Source organism: Saccostrea echinata, unplaced genomic scaffold (genome assembly GCF_033153115.1).
Source record: "Saccostrea echinata isolate AGI-Se365-2 ecotype Australia unplaced genomic scaffold, CSIRO_AGI_Sech_v1 ptg000040l, whole genome shotgun sequence".
Lineage (NCBI taxonomy): Eukaryota > Metazoa > Mollusca > Bivalvia > Ostreida > Ostreidae > Saccostrea > Saccostrea echinata.
The window spans coordinates 1,984,378-1,995,196 of NW_026889789.1; the positions used below are offsets into that span (position 1 = coordinate 1,984,378).

The window sequence follows — 10,819 nt, forward strand, 5'->3', positions numbered from 1 at the left end:
TTTATCAAGTTCAATTACTTTTTAACGCGTATTACACCTAAACAAACTTGTATTCCTCGTGAAAATATTATCTATTATCAATTATTATAAAATTCTGGTTGGGATCAGTTTAATTTCGATCGGGATCGGCTAAAATTTGTAAAAAATAATTTCTCTAAAATTTCGCAATTTCATTCAATTTCTTTTTCAAATATGATTGTCTAACAAATCCTTTGTAGCTGTGACTTGTTTTTTGAATATATTATCCATATGTTTTGAAGATATTCACAAATAATGTACTTTTTCGAAAAAAAAAATTAGTAAAAAAATTAAAATGTCTATCTGGCTTTTCTTCACATATTTTGAGATATTTACATAATGCATTCATTAACATCAAATTTTTAACTATAAAGCATCTTATTTGCAAATAAAACATTTTTTTTTTCATTTTCTATGAAAAATTGGAGAAAATTCTTATAAAATAATTAAGAGCTAGGCCTTTCAATGCTGAAACCATGACTTAAGGAAGCTCTAAACACTGCACACTAAAGAGTTCTATTCGTAGGGTATTTTTATTGAGTGATTTGCCCTTAGAAGAAAAATAGTATAAATGGGAATCTACAGTTAATGACACAATTTCTTATGAATTAAAGTATTCTTAATGTTATGTTAGACCAAGATTAAGTAATTGAATACATTATTTTCATTAATTTTCCTGATGCTAGTAAACAACAGTGATTTCTGTTCACAAATAGTTCATTGTCTTTGAACATTTTTTTCTGCAGAAATAAGGCAGGTACCCTATGTTGAAAATGAACTTGATACACTGAATATGTGCACCTTTATATGATATATTTTTCTCAAAGCCCAAAAAGCATTTTTCATTAGTGTTTAGAGCTTCCTTAACATGGATGTCTTAAGACCAATGGAATAAAATTTTGGTCTGGCATTCCTCCTTAAGAAAGTAATTGTGGGTCCAGTTCCTAATGAATAGAAAGCCTCATTTGCGGTTTGTATAAACAAGTGCATAAATTATCGATATAAAATTTTATTCAGAAGATAAATATCATCAATGTTCATTTTTGCATACTTAAACATACATCAATAAAAAGAATTGTTATTACTTTAAAAAAATATAACTCTATAAATCAATACTAAAAAAGTCTAACATTTCCAATGTTTTACTGAGCGTTCATAAAAAAAATGATGTTTGACTGCAGAGTGAGATATTGGACATTGGACCGCTTATGTCACAATGTTGGCAGGATCAGCTAAATCTTATTTTCATCTGTTGGTGAGCGACAGTAACAGAATTGACCAAGTTTAACGCAGTGCAGGTAAAGGAAATTAACATCATAGAAGCCAGCACGAGTACAGTCATAACTGAGGTAATGTGTAGTAGGCCTCTCGGAGCAAATAGAGAACAAGTATCAGCTGTCAACATGCAGTAGACCTGAAACAAAGTGAGAAAAATTATTACATCACTTGTGTCAGCTAAAGGTGCTGTAAGCGATCTCACAAAATAATAAGGTTATAACCCTGCTGCAATTCTTTTATTTAGAATGTGTAAATGTGACCTTGAACTTACCAAAATGACTTTGGTTAAAAAATGACAGATCTCTGGACATGAGTAATCTAAGAGTGAAATATGGACATACAATTTTTCTCCATTAATACAAAATAATAGACTTGCATTTTTTTTCTGCCAGAGACCTTGAACTTGTCACAATGACCCTCAGGTCAAAAAAAATTTTTGTAGCAAATAAAAGCTCAGTAACAAAGTTATTGACTGGACAAGAATGTTATCTCTTATCTGCCAGTGACTTTGAACTTGCCAGAATGACCTTGGTCAAAGTCAAGACAAACTTCCAGGTCATAAACAATCTTTGTAGCAAGTAAGAGCTTCCAATGATTCTCCATTACAAAGTTACAGCCTACACAAGTGTTTAATACCTTTTTTAAGCCAGTGACCTTGAACTTGCCAGAATTGCCATGGGCCAAGGTCATGACACACTCTCAGTTCTTCAATAATCTTTGTACCAAGAATGAGCCTCAATGATTCTCCATTGCAAATTGATATCCTGGACAAGAAGTTTATATCTTTTCTGTCAGTGACCTTGAATTTTGACAGACTGTTTGATGGGATCCTGCCAATCAAATCGGGTTCATCAGGACATTTGAGCAATATAAGCCCTAAAGATTCAACAAACTTTCATAAAATAATTATCGTTAATATTAATAAATTAGTTTAAAACTATACTAAACATAACTATTTACATCATATTGAAACATTGTACTGAACAAAAGTAGTTTTGACCTCGACTTGTTAATAACAGCTGTGGCTAAAAATAGTGATTGGGTCATGTGGGGATTTTTTCTTTACACAGCAATGACTGTTTACAATCTAACATATAAGAAAGGATAAGATAGGCTAAGATCCCTTTTTGGCCCCTGGTTTGGGGTGTCTTTTAGAATGTTGCAACAGTTTTTCAGTTAAAAACCTGATGTCACCCCTGCCATAAATTGAGTACTGTTTCTAAGTTATGGGATACACAGAGGCCACAGAAAGGTTAGGAAATATGTCAGTTTCCGAATTTTCTCATTTTATGCAAATTTTCATTGATTTTACAGCACATTTTGGTTCAGAAAACATAGAGCACAAGCTTGCCTATCTACCAAATTTATATATTTCATACACTAGTATCAGATGCATCTTATGTATAAAAATCTCAGATAGGCAGCCTTGTGCTCTATATTTCCTAAAGTGAAAAGTATCTCAAATTTGACGAAATACGACCAGAATTGAGGAAATTCTGGAAAATAACCTACTTCTACACCCTCTTGTGGCCTCCGTGTAAGCTTTGAATCAAAATTAGTGCTGGTTTTAAAACAAGCATTATTTCTAATTCTTACCTACAAACTATCACAATTTTAACTGTGTTCTGATTTTTACATCAAATAAGGGGCCAGATTCGGCCGTTACCATACCTTGTCCTTTCTTTGAAAGTTTTTAGATTATTTATTTGAAGGACTGAAATGGGGGTTCAACAGTTATTTTATCAATACGACCAATTGGTCTTTTACACGACTGGACCACTCATTTACTAGACTGGGTCAAACATTCCTTAGTGTCAAACCCTGCTGAACTAGCCGGAATGACCTTGGGTCAAGATATTGACACACCAACAGGTCATAAACATTCTTTGTACCAAGTTTGAGCTTCCAATGACCAACAAGTTGGCACCGATAGACTGACAAGGTGATTCTTATATATTCCCCCAACCTTTATTGTGGGGGTAGAAGACCAGCATGATGAATATAAGACAGAACATTCAGGATCTAAATGAAAAATGGGGACTCCTGATACACGTATCAGAGTGGAAGGAGATGCTCAATACAAAAATGCCACCTTCAGTGCCACTGGGAAAACCCAATTCTAAGGTGCTACCCAAGTGACATACTGTGTTCTTGGAGGAAGAATATTGTAGCAGTGTTCTATGGAAATAAATTTTGTAAGAAAGGTGAAAGCTGAGAAATAAAGGAAAGGAAGTTACCTGCCCAGCCATGAGGACTGCACTGTCACCATTCCTCCAAAGACAATGATTGTGGATGAGAAGAGATGGGCTGCAGAAAGTGAAAGTGAGCTGCAAAGTGATGACCATCCACTAGTCATCTTCTATTTCACCAGTGGTGGTTAAGGTGCCACTCTATACGGATTATCTGAAAAACAAGGAAATTTCATTGAAAACCTAAAAGATTTGCTGCAATTCTTTGATTCTCAAAGAAAACAGACAGCTATGGCTTAATTAGCAGCCACACATTTCTGAGAAGAATAAAAGAATCCACACAAAGAAAATTTGCCTTTGACCTAAAGCTTCAATGCAAAACAGAGTAAAAAAAATATCAGTACTATTAGCACTATTCCATGAGATTTACCTTTGATTAAGTGGGCCATGTCTTCTACCATCAATTCAATCATAAGCTGCTACCAGAAACAGTGTGGAAAGTCCTGTCAACTTACCGGTAATTCCTTTTCCTGTCGATGACTGAAAAGCAATGAGTGGAAATTTCAGTGTTGCCTAGTGACTATGAATTAAACATGACAGAAGAAAATGTTTGTTAGAAGATTATTGACTTGACTTTTAAGTCCAAATAATCTTGCTAGCTAAAATTAAAAGACTGTTCCAAGGAACACATGTGTCGCCTGATGAACAGCATCATTATTTATGATTAAAAGAAAATCTAAGGGTGGTCAAATATTATTTGATACAAGCATTATGAGGGTTGTTAAGAGATTATTAGTACATAGTGTTTATTTTTCTTTCCAAGTAATGCCTTTTGGTGAAAAATTGCATATACGTTTGACAAACACTAAGAATTAATAAAAGCAACAAATATTTTACAAATATTTTATTTCTTCTTTTCAATGGTATATTAATGGGTAAATAGAAGGGGTACCCGGTGCCGTCACGAAATCATATATTGAAATATGTTATACCTATGTTCCAACTCCCAGTGGACCATATACAGCAAGAGCGAAAATAATTCAAATTATATATCGGTATTTATTTTTTCAATTTCATTTCAATTCATTTTGTGCAAACTTCTTAGAATTTCAATCAGAAATACGGAGATCATAAAAAAATCTAAGCTTGATATAGATATCTGATTACATCAATAAAATAGATTTTGATGTCAACACGACACAGCAAGCATACCTAGAATTTTACATAGCTCTGTGGAGAACTCTTTTCCAGACTAAAAGATCTTCTAAAACAATAACAACTAGTGCTAACTGTAACGGGAACTGTTTCAGATGTTCCCCAAACACTTCCCCATTCTCTTATGGGCCCCATTCATTACAGGCTTCATTTCATTATGCAATTCTTTTGTTTAATAAATCTATACTTTATTTTCAGTAGTATTTATTCGAAAAACAACACTGGTATAGTTCTTCGAGTATTAACCAACTGGATTTCAGCGCATGCTAGGCCTGATTATCGCAAACTACCTAACGATATGATACATATCATGATACGGTCATTTGATATACAACATGTACCATGGTACAGCTGTCACCAATTGAATTAAGCTTTATCTAAACATATAATTCTTTGCTAACTCCACAGTTATAGAAAATATACAAAGAATATCTTGATAACCCTTATCAAAGTTAATAAAAAGTGGATTTATAGTCTTGATATTGTATTTTTTCTTTGCTACCTTTTTTTAGCCATTTTAAAACATTAAAATTTGTTAGGTTGAATGTAGAAGTTACAAACAAAACAATGAAAATTATCTTCTACTGTATCACAATACATACATGGCAATACACGTATCGTCAGCCCTTGCGATCAATACGATCGATGTATTGTTGTATCGTTACACCTCTAGCGCATGCACATGCCCATATTTTCTAAATATTTCATATTCCTTCCTCGTGAAGAGACTCACAATAAATAGCTATGTAAGAAATCTAAAGATTTTCATTGAAAACTATGAGAGATACAGCCATATAAGTATTAGCAAATCAGAATCCACGTTCTTGCATTCAATTTTCATAGTAGCACAATGTAGGAACCCATTACACCTATCTATATTCTGAATTCCATCCAGTTTTGTTAAAAACTAAGAAAGTTACTACTGTAACAGCCATTTAAAGTTTAAGCCAATCAAATTGCAGCACACTTGCATGAGCTTGTTTTCACAATATCTCATATATTATATCAAAATGTAGAGCCTTGTTGTGTATGACTATGTTTTAAATTTCAAAGCATTTCATCAAAAAACACAAAGGTTATTGAGATTTTTTGTGTCAGTCAAACAGAGCAAAGCACACATGCATGCACATGCTTTCTTGCTAATTCAACCACCTCTTCTTGTCTACACCACTAATATAAGTCTATACAATGAAGTTCAAAGCATATCATAAAAAAACAGGAAGGTTAATGATGTTTCAATTGCTTCAGTCATTTCAATCCTTGCACGCGCACGCATGTGCATGTAAGTGTGGGTAAAATGACCTTCCTTCTGCACATCTACACAACATGCCTGTTAACCCTAAAAAGGTTTCATCTCAATCAGTTGATTAGTTTCTGTGATGACAGAGAAAGAAGCATTAAAGCTTCCAGACTGTCTCAACATGGTAAAGATCTATGGCTGGCATGAGATGAAAATGAAGAAGCAATGCTGCTTTAGGTCAATAGACATATGCAAGTTTATAATTCCAATGGGACATGTCTAATTATCCTATCAATTAGAAAATTTGCATAGCTGTTTTATTTGTTCTTGTTAAAATGTTGACAAATTTTCATGAATTTATGTCTTTCTTTTATGGAGTAAAAGTAAATGTCTCATTAATTTCAAAATAGCCCTTATATAGCAAAGAAAAAAAAATCCACAAATAGTAAGACCAATACAGAATAGCATTTATCATATAAAATCTGACAATAGATATATGATTCCCCACCCTTCAAAGCTAAAGTGAATTATAAAATTGAAATTAACAAGAAGTCTGTGAGCCAATGTTCACTAGTAATTACCCCCGCTTTGATGTGAATATACATTCTGATGTGAATATACACAAGTTCAGTTATGGACAGACACAAGGGTGAACAAGAAGTTGACATCGGATTCGTACAAAAATGAATCCCACCATATGACATGCCTAAACAGAGAATGTGCTAAAATTTCAAGCATCTGCAATCAGTAGTTGCTGAGAAAATTGGGACCAAAATTTGTTATGTATGGTACGGAGAGACACACGGATAAACAGGAAGTTGACATCGGATTCGTACAAAAATGTATCCCAACATATGACATGCCTAAACAAAGAGTGTGCTAAAATTTCAAGCATCTGCAATCAGTAGTTGCTGAGAAAACTGCAACCAAAATTTGTTATGTATGGTACAGACAGACGCACGGATAAACAGGAAGTTGAAATCAGATTCGTACAAAAATGAATCCCACCATATGGCATACCTCAACAAAGTGTGTGCTTAAATTTCAAGCATCTGCGATGAGTAGTTGCTGAGAAAACTGTGACGAAATATTTGTTACGGACAGACAGACAGACACACAGACAGACACATAAGGGTAAAACAGTATACCCCCATCTCCTTCGGAGTGGGGGTATAATTAAAATAATTATTTTTAATAAATATATCTTTATCCCAGATATCTTCCAAAAGAGATTTCAGTCTCTCTTCAGTCTGTATCGATACTTTTGGTATACCCATCCTGATGTCTTTTCATTGTATTTAAATTTCAGTTTGTGTGGTTATATTGCATACAGTTTCAAAGTACAGTGTCATGAGCTCATATACAGTAACATGTGATATAAATGCTAATTATCAAAATCCTGCCTCTCAAAATCAAAAAAAAAAAAAAAAAAAAAAATAATAATAATAATAATTCAATCAACCGCCAGAGTGATTTTATAAAGTCAAAGGTCAAGGTCAACTGAATTGTAATGTAACGAACTCACTTGCATTGAACTCTCTTTGTTTGAAAAATCGGTTTGTTTGAAATGAATTTGGTTTCTCCTAAAATGCTGGTGCAGTTTCTTAGCAATAAATACTCGTTTAGATTGAAATCGGATAACTTGAAAAACTTTGTTAATTTGAAGTGATTTTGGGGTCCGCTGAACACAAAGCTTACAGCAGTTTTGATAACAGGTACATTGAAGTTGCCAATTGCAACGAGTGGACTCAGGTGACTGACTATATACGAAGTCTAGCACGTGTTAATAGCGATTCTCTGTAACCACTTAAACTTCTTTGCCACGCATGGTCACCGATTTTGATGAAACTTTGCCCATTATTACAACTTGACACCAGAAACATATATAAAATAAAATTTCGTTGCTATGTGTCTTGGTTGCCATGGTAACAGCCAGAAAAGTTGAAAAAATTGAGATTTTCAGCTACTTTGAATCTTTGTTAAGCCTTAATAAAGACTAAGAAAAACAAACAAACCATTCTCACAAAAACATGACACCTTGTTGCCACTTATGCTATAAAGAAACTATCTAGAATTTATCTCTAAGTAAGTGGTAACCATGGGTACATTTGGAATACATGTTAGATGCTGAAAAATGCTGAAAAACGCTCTATAGTCACAAATGATAGATGTTACATGATCAAACTAAATCAATAACGCAAGAAAAACAATGAAAAATATTTGACCTCATGTAATTAGGTATTGGCAATATTATTCTAAAAATAATTTTCATGGTTGCCATGGTAACACAGTGTCACCATGCAAAATCTGTTGCTATGATTGGGTTAATGCTACTATCGTGAGGAAAAACAATAAAATTCATGACCGGCACATATGCATCCTTAGGACCTTGCAACACCGACAACATAAGAAAAATTGAGATTAATTGTTACTTTGCAGTGTAACCATGGAAACAACGTACTAGTTGTTTAAAGTGATATTTTTTTTGCTGCTTTAGGAATTTACTAACCTTTTAATCAAGAAAAATATTATTTGAATCACCTTGAATAGTACTTATCTCGTAGAACTAAAGCTGAATATCATATATTGATAAAGGTTTTTGAAAAATACAACACTGTTGCTATGGTTACCAAGAAGAGAAAATGTTCGATTTTGTTAATTTTTTGTCAATATTAGACCCCATTTGCCAGCTTTTTGCATCCAGTTAGAGATTGGGTGATAGTCAAAATTGAAAGTCAGGTTAGTTGTTCACATATATCAATCATTAAAGTTTTGGGAATCTACATACAACGGTACGTATCCAAGGAAACAGAGTATTTTTCAGATTTTTATGTATGTTTTTTCGCCTTATTTCCATAGCAACGCACTATTTAAAGAATTGAAATTGAATTTTTTGAAATGTGAAAATTAGGGTCACACCAAGGCCTTTAAAAATTGATCATCAGTTATATAGAAATATGCTTTTTAAAAAGATAGGATAAGATTAAAACACTAAGAGAGTAAATTTAAAGTCCCTTTGTGTTATTAAAACCATGGCAACCATTGCCAACCTATAAGAAATATCATATTTTGTCCTTGGTATATGTTACAAGGATCTCTTCTCTATTATTTGCTTGCATTCAACCTATAATTGTCTTTATTCTTAAGTGTATGACTTTATAAGATTAAATGAACAAAATTATTACTTTTGAATACTTTGTTTCCATAGTAACGTATGTTATAGATGATTTACCAAACATGTTTATCATGCATTTAAGACATCAGGCCTTCAACTTTCAGAAACAGTCATTGCCACTTGTTTGCTTTGCTGCAAACGTTAACTGTGGGACTCTGAAGATGTTGAAAAATGCCTTTTTTCAAACTTTAGGACATGTTGCTATGGTAACCATGACACGTAGCAACCAATTTTTGCCTGATTTGAGTTTACGGTGTCAAAGACTTCTATCATAGAGAGTTTGGGGAAATTCTGAGACTATGCGTGCCACAGCTCCTATATAAAAGTTGAAGTCATTACAGAGAATGGCTCTTAATTTTTCAAAGGTGATTTGATGTTGGTGGACCTGTACAAATTTAATTATGTGTTGTATAGATAAAACAATAATCATTGAGCATTTCTCACCGGAACATATTAGTCGCCATTTTTATTTTCTAACTACGGCATTAAGACTGACATGGATAAAATGTGCAGGCCAGGGGTGTCATGTGTAAATTGATGTGTGGAGAATAGGGCTGTGTATTGACCAAAATATTTCGATAAGATATTTTATAAAGCAATACTTTTTTCGTGTATAAATAGTCTTGATAGTTTTCTAACACAAATCAAAAAAAAAAAAAAATAAAATAAAACAGTACTTAAAAAAAATTTAGGACTTTTTTGAAAAATAGAGATAAGTACATTTCTGAAATACTGCATGTAATGTTATGTAAAAAATATGAATTCTCACATGTATATTTTTTTTTACTGTACAGTCAAGCCTCGTTACCTTGAACTTGAAGGGACCGAGAAAAAACTTCGAGATATCTGAGGATTCGAGATATCGAGGGTAAAATATTTAAAGAATAAATGGTTGGGACAGCAAATCACTTTGACATATCCATGGTATTCAAGATATCAGTGTTCCAGATAACAAAGTTCAACTGTATCTACATTTTTTATATAATTCATAGCACACAGATATAATGAAATTCAGTTATTCAATAATTTGAAATAAATCTCAAGGTCCCTTAAATTTCAATGTAAACGAGTTTGACTGTATATGGTATTTTACAAAAGCCAAAGTGCCAAGCAATGCAAGTGCAAAGTATCAAATCCATTCCTCTTACAGTTCTCAGGAGCTAGGGTATGACAGACAGACAGACACCAAGTAAAGTGATCTCTAAGTGTCGCTTTTACCAAAATTTTTTTTTCATAATTTTGTTTTCTTACCTCTCTGAAGAGCATGACAAAGGTTACATAGGTGATATGTAGAAATACATGCATGGGATGTATTGGTGTAATCTTTTTAGTGAGTAGATTGCATCATGCATTGTTTATCTGCCATTGCTGATCTTTAACAAGGGAGACTTCTCCTGAAATAAGAAAAATTCAAAAGTGAAATTACCTGTTACTCTTAAAAGGACATAGACACAGATTCGACATTTTGAAATATTTTCTCAAATTGTCTGTATTATATCATGACATATATGTGGCTATAGCATTTCACATGGAAATATAATAAAAAACTTATTTTATCTGTGAATTATTGAAACTATGAATTTCGGGATGCGTTTGATTGACACATCCTTGCACTTTCACAAGTAAACTTCATCCTTAATACTTAAGAAAAGTAGGTTTTTTGATACATATTAATGAAAAAATATAAAAAAAAAATATAATCCA

At 32.9% G+C, this 10,819-nt stretch overlaps 1 long non-coding RNA gene across 1 annotated transcript; it reads right to left on the reverse strand.

Moving 5' to 3' along the window:
• Positions 1–1,134: 1,134 nt before the first annotated feature.
• On the reverse strand, positions 1,135–10,510 carry LOC133200450 (uncharacterized). The gene is made up of 4 exons (XR_009722946.1): positions 10,367–10,510; positions 3,916–4,025; positions 3,534–3,699; positions 1,135–1,432 (listed from the first exon to the last, which is right to left on the reverse strand). It is a non-coding gene; the product is annotated as an uncharacterized LOC133200450 (long non-coding RNA).
• Positions 10,511–10,819: the final 309 nt, after the last annotated feature.